Genomic DNA, 17,478 nt, shown 5'->3' with positions numbered 1-17,478 from the left:
CCTCGGCATGGTGCCTGGAACCTCACAATGTCATTCTGCAGGCCCGGCTGCAGTTGTCTGAGAGAATTGCTGAGTCCTACCCGACCAGTGGCCCATAGATTTGCGTGGCCAGGAAGCCAAAGACTGAACGTTCCCGGCCCTCTCCCCTGTGCCCTCAACTTAGCCCATTCGGGTGACCACTGCCCTGCTGTGGGTTCAGTACCTGGAGCCTCTTGGGTCCTAACCTAATCCCTACCCCTAACCGGAAACCTCAACCGAATCCTAACCCGATCTTGAAACCTAATCAAACAATTGACCCCCGCTGTCTCCTGGTCCCTTACTTCATTCTTCTAGCGAGATCACGAGACTGGAGTTGCTTTGGCCCTGGCAATGTCCTGGACCCAACCCTAACCCTAGCTCAGACTCTCTCCCAATGGGGATGTAAGCAACAAACCATAAATCGTCTATGAGAAAAATTGAAGAAACCCAAAGAAATGGAAAACATTCCATGCTCACGTATTAGAAGAACAAACATTTGGGGCGCCTGGGTGGCACAGTCGGTTAAGCGTCCGACTTCAACCAGGTCACGATCTCGCCATCCATGATATCGAGCCCCACGTCAGGCTCTGGGCTGATGGCTCAGAGCCTGGAGCCTGTTTCCTATTCTGTGTCTCCCTCTCTCTCTTCCAATCCCCTGTTCATGCTCTGTCTCTGTCTGTCCCCAAAAAATAAATAAACGTTGAAAAAAAAAGAAGAAGAACAAACATTGTTAAGATGTCAATACTACCAAAGCAATCGACACACTCAATGCAATCCCTATCAAAAAACATGAGCTTTCTCCACAGAGCTAGAACAAACAACCCTAAAATGTGTAAGGATGCAGAAAAGATACCAAAAGCCAAAGTCATGTTGAAAAAGAAAACAAAGGTGGAAACATGACTATTTTGGATGTATGGTGTATTAGAAAGCTGCATTCATCAAGACAGTATGTACAGGCACAGAAACGGAGACAGACGTCAATGGAACAGAATATGGAACCCAGAAATATACCCTCAAACATAAGGTGAGTAATCTTTGTTAACACAGAAAGAATATCCAATGGAATAAGAGTCTCTTCAGCAAATGGTACTAGGAATACTGGACAGTGAGAATGATGAACCTGGACACTGTTCTTAAACGACACACACACACACACACACACACACACACACACACACACACCTCAAAATGGATGAATTATCTAAATGTAAGTCAGGAACCATCAAAATCCTAGAGGAGATAACAGGCAATGTACCTCCTTGATCCTGGCCGCAGCAACTTCTCGCTTGTCATGTCTCCAGAAGCAAGGGCAATAAAAACCACAATGAACTATTGGGTCCTGAAGATAAAAAGCTTCTGCACAGCAGGGGACAAAATCAGCTAAACTAAAAGGCAACTGAATGAAGTGGGAGAAGATATTTGCAGGTGACATATCAGATAAAGGGTTAGTATCCAAAATCTATAAAAACTTATCACACTCAACACCCAGAAACCAAATAATCCAGTGAAGAAATGGGCAAAAGACATGAAGAGACACCTTAAGAAAGATGACATCCAGATCGGTCACACATGAAAAGATGCTCAATCTCACTGGTCATCACTGAAATACAAATGAAACCCACAATGAGATATCCCCTCACACCTATCAGAATGGCTAAAATTAACATCTCCGGAAACGACAGATGTTGGCAAGGATGCAGGGAAAGGGAACCCTTTTGCAATGCTGGTGCGAATGCAAAGTGGTGTAGCCATTCTGGACAATAGTATGGAGATTCGTCACAAAAACAAAAAATAGAGCTACACTAGGACCCAGCAATTGCACTACTAGGTATTGATCCAAAAGATACACTAACGCTGACTCGAAGTGGCACGTGTACTCCAATATTTATAGCAGCATTCTCAACAATAGCTAAGTTATGCAAAGAGCCCAAATGACCACTGACAGATGAATGGATAAAGAAGATATGGTATATGCATACAATGGACTATTACTCTGCGATCAAAAAGAATGAAATCTCGCTCTTTGCAACAACGGGGATGGAACCGGAGTTTCTTAAGCTAAGCAAAATATGCCAGAGAACGACACACATACTATGATTCCTCTCATCTGTCGAATTTAATAAAACTGATGAACATAGTGCAAGGAAAGCAAAAAGAAGATACACACAGAGAGGGAGTCAAATGATAAGAGACTGTTAAATAGAGGGAAGAATCTCAGGGTTCCTGGAGGGTTACTGAATAGGGGTATGGGCTAAATGGGTGATGGGCATTAGGGGTGGACCTTGGGATGAGTATTGGGTATATTTTGTACTTGATGGGTCACTAAATTCTACTGCTGAAACTGTATTCCTCTATAAGGTAACTAACTTGGGCTTCAATTTTAAAAAGAAGAAATATTAAAAATAAGTAAAGAAATGTACCACCAGTCAAAAGAAAAGAATATTTAAATCAGGCTCTTGAGTGGAAAGGAAAGACTAAAAGTGTCACAGACATGAAAGGATCAGAGAAAACATCAAGAAACAATGATAAAACAACTAGTAGAATGGGACTAAATATATACCTAGCAATAATCACTCTGACTATAAATGGACTAAATGCTCCAATCCAAAGACATTGGATAGGGCGTCAGAATGGACAAAACAAACAAACAAGCAAACAAAAAACAATGTCTATCTGGATGCTGCCTACAAAGCCTTATTCGGACTTAAGTCTCCTGCAGATTTGTTATTTTTTTTTAATTTTTTTAATGTTTATTTATTTTTGAGACAGAGAGAGACCAAGCATGAACGGGGGAGGGTCAGAGAGAGGGAGACACAGAATCTGAAACAGGCTCCAGGCTCTGAGCTGTCAGCACAGTGCCCGACGTGGGGCTCGACCTCAGGGACTGCGAGATCATGACCTGAGCCGAAGTCGGCCCCTTAACCGACTGAGCCACCCAGGCGCCCCAAGTCTCCTGCAGATTTGAAGTGAGGGAATGAAGAAATATTTATCATGCCAATAATGTCAAAAGAAAGCCAGTAGCCATACTTATATCAGGCAAAATAAACTTTAAAACCGAGACTCTATTTTGGTACCCTTTGGGTAAATACCTAATAGTGACATTGCATGCACCCAGTATTTATAGCAGAATTATCAACAGTAGCCCAACTATGGAGAAAGCCCAAGTATCCATCAACTGATGAAGGTGTAAAGAAGTTGTGGTGTGTGTATGTATATGTATGTATATGCATATGGACATACATGTATGTTCATATATACATACATACGTATATACAATGAAATATAACTCAGCTTCAAGAAGAATGAAATCTTGCCATTTGCAATGATGTGGATGGAGCTCGAATGTATTATGCTACGTGAAATACGTCAATCAGAGAAAGACACATATATGATTTCACTCATGTGGAAGTTAAGAAACAAAACACATGAAAACTAAGGAAGGAGCCAGGAAAAGAGAAGCATGGTAACAAACCACATGAGTCTCTTAATGTTAGAGAAAAAAAAAAGTGAAAGTTGATGGAGGGAGATGGGTCAGCGCTGGGCTAGATGGAGGACGAGTATTAAGGAGAGCACTTGTTGTGATGAGCACTGGGTGTTGTATGTAAAGGATGAATCACCGAATTCTACTCCTAAACCCGAGAATGCACTGTATGTCAACTAAGACTTAAATTAAAATACATACATACATACATACATACATACATACAGGTATAACAAGAGATGAAGGCAGACACGATCTCATACTAAAGGGGACAGCCAAACAAGAAGATCCAATGATTGTAAATTTCGATGTACCCAACATGCGATCACCAAGTATACAAAACATTTAGCAACAACCGTAAAGGAACTCATTTATAATAATATGATGATAGTAGAGGACTTTAACACATCACTCACATCAATGGACAGAACCTATAAACAGAACGTCAACAAGGAAACAATGGCTTTGAATGACACACTGGACCAGAAGGGTTTAACAGATATATTCAGAACACTCCATACTAAAATGGCAGAGTACACATTCTTTTCAAGCATACCTGGGGCGTTCTCCAGAATTGATCACATTGTAGGTCATAAATCAGGCCTCAAGAGGTACCCAACGACAGAGATCAGACCAAGCATCTTTTCTAACCACAAAGCTAGGAAACTTGAAGTCAACCACAAAAAGAGGGCGGGGGGGGGGGAGGGCGGGAAGGCCACAAATAAAGGGAGGTTAAGTAACATGCTACTAAATGAATGGGTCAAACAGGAAATCAATGAGAAAATACACTGAAACAAATGAAAATGAAAATACACTGGTAAAACCCTTTGGAATGCGGCAAAAGCAGTCTATGATGGAAGTAGATAGCAATACAAGCCTACCTTAAAGAGCAAGAAAATTCTCAAAGAATCCTAACTTACACCTAAAGGAATGAGAAAAAGAGCAGCAGAAGGAAGGAAATAATAGAGTTTAGGGCAGAAATAAGGAATATAGAAACCAAAAAGACACTAGACCAAATCAATGAAAGCAGGGGCTGGATCATTGAAAGCAGTAATCAACTCGAAAACCTCCTAGGCAGACTCTTCACAAAGAAGACAGAAAGAACTCAAATGAAATCACAAATAAGAAAGGAGAAATGACAGTCAACACCACAAAAATACAATTAGAAGATAATATTATGAACAACTATATGCAACAAATTGGACACTCTGAGAAAAATGGACAAATTACTAGAAACACACACACTACCAAAACTGAAACAGGAAGGTACCTAAAATCTGAAAACAGAAAGATACCCCATCAGTAATTAAAAAAATCTCCCCCCAACACAAGAGATCATGGCCAGATGGCTTCATTGATGAATTCTACCATCCATTCAAGGAAGAGGTAATATGTATTCTCCTCAAATTATTACAAAAAATAAAAAAAAAGAAGGAAAACTTACAAATTCATCGTATGAGGCCATCATTACCCTGATACCAAAACGAGATGAAGCCTCCACTAAAACTGAAAACTGCAGCGGCGCCTGTGTGGGTCGGTCGGTTTACTGTCCAACTCTTAATTTTGGATTAGGACATTATCTTGCGGTACGTGGGTTCGAGTCCCACGTTGGGCCCTGCCATGACAGTGTGGGGCGTGGCCAGGATTCTCTCTCTCCCTGTCTCTCTGCCCCTCCCTCACTTTTATGTACTCTATCTAAGGAAAGAAATAAGCATTTAAAAAAATGTTTAAAAAATTTTAAATAAAACTGCAGAGCAATAGCCTGATGACTATGTATGCCGACATTCTCATTAAAATACCTTCAAATCAAAGTCCACAATACATTGATAGAATCATTTACCATAATCAAGTGGGATATATTCCTGGGCTGCAAGCGTGGTTCCACATTCACATATCAATCAACATGATGCACCACAATAATAGAAGAAAGCATAAGAACAATAGGATGCTTTCAACAGATGCAGGGAAACTATTTGATAAAATGTCACATCCATTCATGATAAAAGCCCTCAGCAAAGTACATTGAGACTCAACCTACCTGCACATAATAAAGGTCGTCTATGAAAAACCCACAGCTCATCTCATCCTCAATGGGTAAAAATTGAGAGTTTTTTTCCAAAGTCAGGGACAAGCTAGGAATGACCCCTCTCACCACTGTTATCCCACATAGTACGGGAAACCCTAACCACAGCACTCAGACGACAAAAAGAAATAAGAGGCATCCAAATCGGCAAGGAAGAAGTAGCACTTTCGCTGTTTGGAACTGACATGATAGGTTCTATAAAAAACATGAAAGGTTCCCTTAAAAATTGCTAGAATCGATATATGAATTCGACAGGTCACAATCTACAGAAATCAAGGAACATAGATGTATTGAATTTCTAACACAAATCATGAATTAACACAGAGAGAAAGTAAGGGATCAATCCCATTGACAGGCTCACAAATACCACAAGAAACCAGGAATACACCTAACCAAAGAGGTGAAAGACCTGTACTCTAAACGCTATGAAACACTGATGAAATAAATGGAAGAGGACACAAAGAAATGGACATACATTTCATGTTCATGGATGGGAAGCACAAAATACTGTTAAAATGTCTACACTCCTCAAAGCAATCTACACGTATAATGAAATGAAGTGTGATAGGGATATCACACTCACAAAAGCATTTGTCACAGAACAAGAACAAATAATCTCAAAATGTGTATGGAATGACAAAAGTCCCCAAACAGCCAACACAAACTTGTAGAAGAAAAGCAAAGCTGGAGACATCACAATTCCAGACTTTCGGTTATATTACAAAGCTATACTGATCAGAACAGTATGATCAGTATGTCCGTACTGAACAGTACTGACAAAACAACAACAAAACATAACAACAACAACAAACTCATACGCATAGATCAATAGCATGGACACCCAGAAATAAACTCACACCTCTATGGTCAATTAATTCTCAACAAAGCAGGAAAGAACATCCAATGGAAAAAAAAGATAGTCTTGGGACACATGGGTGGCCCAGTCAAGAAAGCGTGTGATGGTGGGTTCAGCTCAGGTCATGATCTCAGGGCAGTGCAGAGCATGCGTGGGATTCTCTCTCTCCATATCTCTCTGCCCCTCTTCTGCATGCTCGCTCGCTCTCTCTCTCTCTCTCTCTCTCAAAAATAAATACATAAATTAAAAAAAAGGCTCCTCAACATATGGTTTTGGAAAAACTGGACAGCAATCTGCAAAACAAAACAAAAACAACGTACCAATTTCTTACAACATACACAAAAATAAATCCAACATGGACAAAGACCTATATGTGAAACCTGAAACCATAAAAATCCCAGAGGATAACACGGGTAGTATCTTACTTGACATTGCCTGTACAAACGTCTTTGTAGATATATCTCTAGAGGTAAGGGAAACGCAAGCAAAAATAATGAGACTTTATAAAAATTAAAACCTTCCGTCACCAAGGAAATAATCAACAAAACGAAAACATCAACAGAATGATATTTGCAAACGACATCGGATAAAGGGTTAGTGTCCAAAATATATACAGTTATACAGCACGCAAAAAATGAGAAATCTGATTAAAAATGGGCAGAAGACACGAGTGGACATTTCCCGAAGGAAGACATATACATGGCCAAGAGACACATGAAAAAATGCTCAACAATACTGATCTTCAGGGAAATACAATTCGAAAGTACAATGAGAGAACACATCACATCTGTCACAATGGCTAAAATCAATGAAGGATGACACAGCAGGTGTTGCCATGGATGTGGGGAAAGAATAACCCTCTTGCACTGTGGGTAGGAATGCAAACTGGTGCAGCCACTCTGGAAAACCACATGGAGATGTCAAAAACAAAACAAAACTGGAAATAGAAGTACCTTACAATCCAGCAACTTCACTACAAGGTATTTCCACAAAGAATACAAAATCTTCAAAGGGATACATGCACCGTGATGTTTACAGCAGCATTTTCTACAAAAGCCAAATGACAGAAACTATCCAAGCACCCATCAACTGATGAATAAATTGAGATGTGGTCTATGGAATGTAATATGATTTAGCCGTAAAAACGTGAAATCTTGCCATTTGCCACGAGGTGGATGGAGAGAGAGAATGTTATGCTGGGGGAAATAAGCCTGTCGGAGAAAGACAAATACCCAATGATTTCGCTAACACATGGCAAGAAAAAACAAAGGGGCAGGGGGAGGAGACAAACGGACTCTTAACTAGGAAAGGAACTGAGGAGTTCCACAGCGAGGTGAGGGAATGGGTGAAACAGCGGATGGGGATTAAGAAGTGCACCTGGGATGAGCACCGGGTGACGTGTGGAAGTGTTGCTCTATATTGGACACCTGAAACTAATATTACACTGTATCTTCACTCAGTGGAATTTAAATTCAAAGATAACATAAGGTTACTGAGACTTACCTACCGGGTTTTCAGTAGTGTTCAATCACTTCACTAGGTTGGAAAAATAACCATGAAATTTTTAAAAAAGCATGTATGATATGTGGGACAGTTTGTGCCCTTACCTTGGCCTCTGGGTCCAGCAGGACTCGGAACATGGGTCCCAGCTCCTTCTTCTAGAAGGTCGTGAGACGAGCATTTCATGGATCCACGTCCTACTTGAATGCAGCTCCCGTGCTTCTGAATTTCTGTTAGGGTTTCTTCCCGGAAACAAGCCTGGATCTGGAACAAATCATCGATTGCATCTATGAGGTGATGTCGTGGGACCCCGCAATCCACAAGTCCTTTAGTAAAATACGTCTTGTTCAAACAGTGTCCGGGAAGGGGTGGAATGAAACACGGGAACAGCCCAGAAAATGCAAAGGCCTGTGCAGCTCAGCGACCAGCTTGACCAGGGAAGCCACCCGGCGCCCCCTCCTCAGCACTCAGTACAACAAGGCAGCTTCTCTCTGGCGACTCAGGAGATGCCAAGTTGCTGCTAAGCTCCCAAGGTCTCCCCTGGGGCGGGTGGCAGAACCTGCTGGAAATGCAGCTCTCGTCTCTGTACTCAGGCACCAGCAGAGGCCTGAGTCCTCTGAGAGCAAGCAAAGCCCTTCCTGCTCTGAGGTGCCCTGGGTCAGAAAAGCAGATGGTGCGCCCTCTGCTGGCTATCACTGCCCAGCAGAGGAACCCGCCCCTCGGGGGTCTGTGGTGCTTGAGCTCTCTCTGCTGGCCATCATGGGAATTCCTCCAATGTTGAAGGCCCTGGTTGCTCAGCTGAGAGACCGAAGGTGCTCTGGGCAACTAAGCCTGTTCTCCTCGTTGGGAAGGTTTTAGTGACAGGGCCTGGGACCCAAAATCTTTTCCTTCTCTTTCTTGTGAGTGAAGAATGAAACCGAATTTATTAACGTAACGACATCATTTGTAATGTTTTAAGCAATATTCACAGAAAAATAGACCACCGATTTACACATGCTGAACAAGACGTAATTTTGTTTACCACCAAAATACTTAGGTTAGATAAAGAATGGACACCTTTGAGAGAGAGAGATACCGGCGTCCAGCTATGGAGTGAATGAGTCCTAGGGATACAAGGGACAGCCAATGGAATGGAGTCAATCTTGTAACAATATTGTTGCATGCTTTCACAGGATAGCTACACTTGTGGTTGAGTACAACATAATGTAGAGACATATGGAATGACTACAATGTATGCCTAAAACTAACACAACGAATGTGTGAACAATATTTCAATTAAAAATAGACATCCTTTACACTATCTTTAATTTCTTCTTCTTTGCCACTAAACTATCCTTCCAGGGGCGCTTGGGTGGCTTAGTCGGTTAAGCGTCCGACTTTGAGTCAAGTCAGGATTTGGCAGTCCATGAGTTTGAGCCCCGCATCAAGCTCTGTCCTGAGAGCTCAGAGCCTTGAGCCTGCCTCCTATTCGGTGTCTCCCACTCTATCCCCCTCCCCAGCTCGGGTTCTCTCAAAAAAAGAAACATTAAAAATGAAAAATCATTCCTCATTGAGAATCTGCGAATTTCCATTCATACCAGATTCTCTAACATCACCTTCCTGGTGTTGAAAGCTTATCTGAAAAGTCACGAATAACATCTTTGATGACACATATGTGACAACGTCAGAATGCAACTTACAGGGAGCTACACATCAGTTGTGAATTTACAGTGTGTATCCTTGGCTAATATTTCCAATGAAATGTGCTTTAGGGATACGGATGGATGAAATAATGTCCATCCGTCATATAGGTCAATTTCCTATAGGACTATTATGCCTTCAATGACTAATTGCCATCTCTTCAGAACTAAAAGAAAGCTGGGTCAAGAAAATGTCTTTGAATTTCATGTAAGAGAAGACTAGGGTGTTTGAAAGGGTCCACCTACCTTCTGGATTCCTCAGATTGGTTGTGGAGAGGAGGATAGCAACCTATGATTTGGATGCACACCGCTAGTCCCAGAGGGAGGATGTGTACCTTATTGTCAAATATATATATATATATATATATATATATATATATATATATATATATATATATTTTACCAATATTACTAGTCCACCTCTACCAGGTCCAGACTGCAGGACCTGGGGGCAACGCAATGCCTGATGCCTGGGTTCAGAACTTGAGGAAGGCAGGCTGGCGGGGGAGGGGGGAAATCCAACAGAGCCTGGGGCACTGAGGGAGATGGCCCTGGGACACCTCCCCACAGGGCAGGCTATGGAGTTTACCTGCCAAAGAGCGGCACACTCTCCCTCAAGACATCCCTCTCCATGACAGAACGTGAGGCTGAACCTCACAATTCCAGAAGAAATGAGGGCTACCCATCTTTTCAATTCCAATGGCCTCTGCAGAACTTGGACCCAGGGATGTTGGAGTCTTGGGGCCATGGAACCCTGATGCCCATGATAGAAGCCCTTTCTTCCCCAGCACTCAGAGCCACTTCCTACATCCCCTCTCCCCTGGCCCATCTAACCGTGTCCACATACCGGACCAGGTCTCTACTTTCCTTCTTGTACTTCCTCTTTGTCTCTGTTTCTCTCTAACCACATCTCTCTCTATTTCTTCCTTTCACTCTCTAGGGAGTGGTGTATTATACGGTGCTAAACTTTGTTCTTATACTTGTGAATATCCAATGTTCCCAGCACCAGTTATTCAAAAGACTACTCTTCTCCACTGTGTATTATTGACTCCCTTGTCGAATACTAGGTGACTGTGATGCATGGGTTTAGTTTGGGCTCTCAATTTCTGTTCCATTGTCTTGTGTGTGTGCTTATGCCAGTGACATAATTGATTTCTTTGTGTTAGAATGACGCTTGAAATCAAGAAGGGGGATGCCTCCTGTTTTGTTCTTTCTTGCGTTGGCTACATGGGGTCTTTTTGTGGTTCCAAATAAATTTTAGGATATGATTTTCTAATTGCATAAATATTGCATCAGAGTCTTGATAGAGATTGCACTGAATCTCTAGATGGCTTTGGGTAATATGGACATTGTATCTGTATTAATTCCTCCGAAAGTTGGACATGGGATGGCTTTTCACTGACTTGTGTGTTCTCCCCTTTCTTTCACCCAAATTGAATTTCTTCCATTTCTGCACACAGGTTTTATAGTTTTCTTTAGAGAGATTTTCATTTCCTTGGCTAATGGTATTGGTATAATTTTTATTGTTTTTGATGCTATTGTAAATGGGATTGTTTTCTTTACTTCTTCTCAGATAATTGGGTTAGTGTATAGGAATGATACAGAATTTGATATGGTGACTTTATAGTTTGGAACTTCACTGCATTTCTTGATTAGATATTAATAGGTTCTTTTACATTAAACTTTTTATTTCAGTCCTTTACCTAGTTAAAAAAAAAACACAACATGTTATTTGGGAATAGCTGACACACTACGTTACATTAGTTTCATATGAAAAACATAGTCATTGGCAAATGTATACATTCTGCTATGCTAATACAGGTGTAGCAATCATCTGTCACCATGCATCACTACTCCAGTACCATTCTCTATGTGCCCTATGCTATATCTTCTATCTGAGTCATTCATTGCATAACCAGAAGCCTGCATCATCCAATCCCCTTCACATATCTAGGGCATCCTTGTCTTGTGCCTGATCTTAGCGGAAAATCTTTAACAATTTCACTACTGAGTATGACATTAGCTGTTGGCTTCACATACATGGCCTTTGTTATGTTGAGATCGGACCCTTCTACACAGAATTTTAAAGAGATTTTTACCACAAATGGATACCAAATTTTCTCAGAACGCTTTTTCTGTGTCTATTGACATCATCACATGAGTTTCCTTTTTCCTTTTTAACATGTATTTATTTAGTTTAGTTTAAACGTATTTATGTGTTTTTTTAGTACTCATTTTTTCAAGTTTTTATTTAAATTCCAGTTGGTTAACATGCAGTGAAATGTAAGCTTCAGGTAAAGAATGTAGTCATCCATCACTTACATACAACACCCAGTGATCCTCACTACTAGTGCCCTCCATAGCCCATCACCCATTTAACCCATCTCCCTATGCCACCTCCATGGCGACGTCCCTGGCCCGAACCCTAACCCAAGCTAAGGCTCTCCCCCATGGGGACCCAATTCCAATTTCGGACAACACCACGCACCTGGGGTCCATAAGCGATGCAGGCTGACTCGGCATGGAACCTGGAAGCTCACCATGTCATTTCCCAGGCCCGGCTGCAGCTACTAAGAGGATTCTGGAGGCCTCCTCGACCAGGGGCAAATCGTCGTCTGTGGCCAAGGCAGCCAAAGACAGATCCTGCACGGAACCATCCCTTGTGCCCTCAGTTCAGCCCTTTGGGGACACCACTGCCCTGCTGAGGGTTCGGCGCCTGGAGCCGGCGGGGACCTAACCCTAAACCTAACCCTACCCCGAACCGGGAACCTCCCGCGAAACCTAAGCCTGCCTTGATACCTAACCCTGGAAATGAGCTGACTTCTGGCATGGGCCCTTACTTCAGCCCTCGAGGGAGATCACAAGACTGGAGTCGCTTCGGCACAGGCTACGTCCGTGGACCGAACTCTAACAGAGCTAAGGCTCAGTCCCCATGGGGCCCCAATTCCAACGTCTGACAACACCACGGGCCTGGGGTCCAGAAGCGGTGCAAGCTGACTCGGCATGGAACCTGGAAGCTCACCATGTCGTTTCCGAGGCCTGGGTGCAGCAGTGCGAAAGGATTCCGGAGGCCTCCTCGACCAGGGGCCTATCAAAGTTTGTGGCCTTGGCAGCCAAAGACGGATCCTGACTGGCACCGTCCCATGTGCCCTCAACTCAGCCTTTCGGGGAGAACACTGCCCTGCTGTGGGTTCGGCGCCTGGAACCTCCTGGGACCTAACCCTAACCCTAACCCTACCCCGAACCGGGACCCTCCCCCGAAACCTAAGCCTGCCTCGATCCCTAATCCTGCATTTGAGCCGCCTTCTGGCATGGGCCCTCACTTCAGCCCTTGAGGGAGATCACGAGACCGGAGTCGCTTCGGCCCTGGCGACGTCCCTGGCCCGAACCCTAACCCTAGCTAAGGCTCTCCCCTCATGGGGACCCAATTCCAACGTCTGACAGCATCACGCGCCTGGGGTCCAGAAGCGGTGCAGGCTGACTCGGCAAAGCACCTGGAAGCTCAGCATGTCGTTTCCCAGGCCGGGCCACAGCTGCCCAAATGGATTCCGGAGGCCTCCTCGACCACGGGAGGAACAACATGTGTTGCCTTTGCTGCCAAAGAGGGATCCTGACCGGCACCGTCCCTTGTGCCGTCAACTCAGCCCTTCGGTGAGACCACGACCCTGCTGTGGGGTCGGCGCCTAGAACTCCTGGGATCTAACCTTAACCCTAACCCTACCCCGAACCGGGACCCTCCCCCGAAACCTAAGCCTGCCTCGATATCTAAACCTGCAATTGAGCCGCCTTCTGGCATCGGCCCTCACTTCAGCCTTCGAGGGAGATCACGAGACTGGAGTCGCTTTAGCCCTAGTGACGTCCCTGGACCGAACCCTAACCCTAGCTAAGGCTCTATCCCCAAGTGGACACAATTCCAACGTCTGACAACACAAGGCGCCTGTGGTCCAGAAGCGGTGCAGCCTGACTCGGCATGGATTCTGGCAGCTCACCATGTCTTTTTTCAGGTCCGACTGCAGCTCTTGAGAGGATTCCTGAGGCCTCCTCGTCCAGGGCCGGATCGACTTGTGTGGCCTTGGCAGTCAAAGAGTCATCCTGACCGACACCGTCCCTTGTGCCCTCAACTCAGCCCCTTGGGGAGACCACTGCCCTGCTGTGGGTTCAGCGCCTGGAAACTCATGGCCCTAACCCTAACCCTAACCCTACCCCAACCCGGGACCCTCCACCAAAACCTAGGCCTGCCTCGATCACTGACCCTGCAATTTTGCCGCCTTCTGGCATTGGCTCTCACTTCAGCCTCAAACGAGATTACGAGACTGCTGTCATTTCCGACCTGGCCATGTCCCTGGACCGAACTCTAACCCTATCTAACGCTCAGTCCCCATGGGGATCCAATTCCACACATCTGAAAACTCCACGCGCTTGGGGTCCAGAAGCGGTGCAGGCTCACGTGGCATGGAACCTGGAGCTAACCATGTCGTTTCCCAGGCCTCGCTGCAGCTGCCTGAGAGGATTCCGGAGGCTCCTCGATCAGGACCGATCGACGTGTGTGGCTTGGCATCCAAAGACGCATCCTGACCAGCACCTTCCCTTGTGCCTTCAACTCAGCCCATCGGGGAGACCATTGTTTTGCTGTGGGTTCCGTGCGTGGAACCTCCTGGGACGTACCCCTAACCTTAATGCTACTTCTAACCGGGTCCCTCCGCAGTAATCTAAGCATGCCTCGTACCCTAACCCTGCACTTGAGCCGCCTTCTGGCATGAGCCCTCAATTTAGTCCTGAGGGAGGTCACGTGCCTGGAGTCGCTATGGACCTGGCGATGTGCCTTTACCGAAACCTACCCCTAGCTAAGGCTCTCTCCCCATGGGGACCCAATCCCTACGTCTGACAACACCATACGCCTTGGGTCCTTCTGGGTTGCATGGTCACCTGATATGGTATCTGGAAGCTCACCATATCGTTTCTCATGCCTGTTGCAGCTGCCAGAGAGAATTCCTGAGTCTTCCCCGGCCAGGCGCTCATAGAGTCTGACCCTGACCGGAACTCTCCCTTGTGCCCTGAACTCAGTCCTTCGGGGAGACCCCTGAAGTGTTCTGGCTTCACACCTGGGGCCTCCTGGGACGTAACCCCAACCCTACCCTTAACGAGACCCTCCTCCTAATCCTAAGCCGGACTTGAACCCTATCCCTTCATTTTAACCTCACCTTTACATGAGCCCTCACTTCATCTCTCGAGGGAGATCTCGAGACAGGGGTCACTTCGATCCTGGCTACGTCCCTGGTCCAAACACTAACCGTAGCTAAGGCTCTCTCCCCTTGTGGACCCAATCGCATGGTCTGGCAACACCACGTGCCTGGGGTTCCAGAAGCATGGCAGTGTCCCTCGGCATGGTGCCTGGAACCTCACAATGTCATTCTGCAGGCCCGGCTGCAGTTGTCTGAGAGAATTGCTGAGTCCTACCCGACCAGTGGCCCATAGATTTGCGTGGCCAGGAAGCCAAAGACTGAACGTTCCCGGCCCTCTCCCCTGTGCCCTCAACTTAGCCCATTCGGGTGACCACTGCCCTGCTGTGGGTTCAGTACCTGGAGCCTCTTGGGTCCTAACCTAATCCCTACCCCTAACCGGAAACCTCAACCGAATCCTAACCCGATCTTGAAACCTAATCAAACAATTGACCCCCGCTGTCTCCTGGTCCCTTACTTCATTCTTCTAGCGAGATCACGAGACTGGAGTTGCTTTGGCCCTGGCAATGTCCTGGACCCAACCCTAACCCTAGCTCAGACTCTCTCCCAATGGGGATGTAAGCAACAAACCATAAATCGTCTATGAGAAAAATTGAAGAAACCCAAAGAAATGGAAAACATTCCATGCTCACGTATTAGAAGAACAAACATTTGGGGCGCCTGGGTGGCACAGTCGGTTAAGCGTCCGACTTCAACCAGGTCACGATCTCGCCATCCATGATATCGAGCCCCACGTCAGGCTCTGGGCTGATGGCTCAGAGCCTGGAGCCTGTTTCCTATTCTGTGTCTCCCTCTCTCTCTTCCAATCCCCTGTTCATGCTCTGTCTCTGTCTGTCCCCAAAAAATAAATAAACGTTGAAAAAAAAAGAAGAAGAACAAACATTGTTAAGATGTCAATACTACCAAAGCAATCGACACACTCAATGCAATCCCTATCAAAATAACATGAGCTTTCTCCACAGAGCTAGAACAAACAACCCTAAAATGTGTAAGGATGCAGAAAAGATACCAAAAGCCAAAGTCATGTTGAAAAAGAAAACAAAGGTGGAAACATGACTATTTTGGATGTATGGTGTATTAGAAAGCTGCATTCATCAAGACAGTATGTACAGGCACAGAAACGGAGACAGACGTCAATGGAACAGAATATGGAACCCAGAAATATACCCTCAAACATAAGGTGAGTAATCTTTGTTAACACAGAAAGAATATCCAATGGAATAAGAGTCTCTTCAGCAAATGGTACTAGGAATACTGGACAGTGAGAATGATGAACCTGGACACTGTTCTTAAACCACACACACACACACACACACACACACACACACACACACCTCAAAATGGATGAATTATCTAAATGTAAGTCAGGAACCATCAAAATCCTAGAGGAGATAACAGGCAATGTACCTCCTTGATCCTGGCCGCAGCAACTTCTCGCTTGTCATGTCTCCAGAAGCAAGGGCAATAAAAACCACAATGAACTATTGGGTCCTGAAGATAAAAAGCTTCTGCACAGCAGGGGACAAAATCAGCTAAACTAAAAGGCAACTGAATGAAGTGGGAGAAGATATTTGCAGGTGACATATCAGATAAAGGGTTAGTATCCAAAATCTATAAAAACTTATCACACTCAACACCCAGAAACCAAATAATCCAGTGAAGAAATGGGCAAAAGACATGAAGAGACACCTTAAGAAAGATGACATCCAGATCGGTCACACATGAAAAGATGCTCAATCTCACTGGTCATCACTGAAATACAAATGAAACCCACAATGAGATATCCCCTCACACCTATCAGAATGGCTAAAATTAACATCTCCGGAAACGACAGATGTTGGCAAGGATGCAGGGAAAGGGAACCCTTTTGCAATGCTGGTGCGAATGCAAAGTGGTGTAGCCATTCTGGACAATAGTATGGAGATTCGTCACAAAAACAAAAAATAGAGCTACACTAGGACCCAGCAATTGCACTACTAGGTATTGATCCAAAAGATACACTAACGCTGACTCGAAGTGGCACGTGTACTCCAATATTTATAGCAGCATTCTCAACAATAGCTAAGTTATGCAAAGAGCCCAAATGACCACTGACAGATGAATGGATAAAGAAGATATGGTATATGCATACAATGGACTATTACTCTGCGATCAAAAAGAATGAAATCTCGCTCTTTGCAACAACGGGGATGGAACCGGAGTTTCTTAAGCTAAGCAAAATATGCCAGAGAACGACACACATACTATGATTCCTCTCATCTGTCGAATTTAATAAAACTGATGAACATAGTGCAAGGAAAGCAAAAAGAAGATACACACAGAGAGGGAGTCAAATGATAAGAGACTGTTAAATAGAGGGAAGAATCTCAGGGTTCCTGGAGGGTTACTGAATAGGGGTATGGGCTAAATGGGTGATGGGCATTAGGGGTGGACCTTGGGATGAGTATTGGGTATATTTTGTACTTGATGGGTCACTAAATTCTACTGCTGAAACTGTATTCCTCTATAAGGTAACTAACTTGGGCTTCAATTTTAAAAAGAAGAAATATTAAAAATAAGTAAAGAAATGTACCACCAGTCAAAAGAAAAGAATATTTAAATCAGGCTCTTGAGTGGAAAGG

Source organism: Felis catus, unplaced genomic scaffold, assembly GCF_018350175.1.
Source record: "Felis catus isolate Fca126 unplaced genomic scaffold, F.catus_Fca126_mat1.0 Un_scaffold_50, whole genome shotgun sequence".
Classification (NCBI taxonomy): Eukaryota; Metazoa; Chordata; class Mammalia; order Carnivora; family Felidae; genus Felis; species Felis catus.
The sequence above is the reverse complement of the archived record's forward strand: the minus strand, read 5'-3'. Positions refer to the sequence as shown.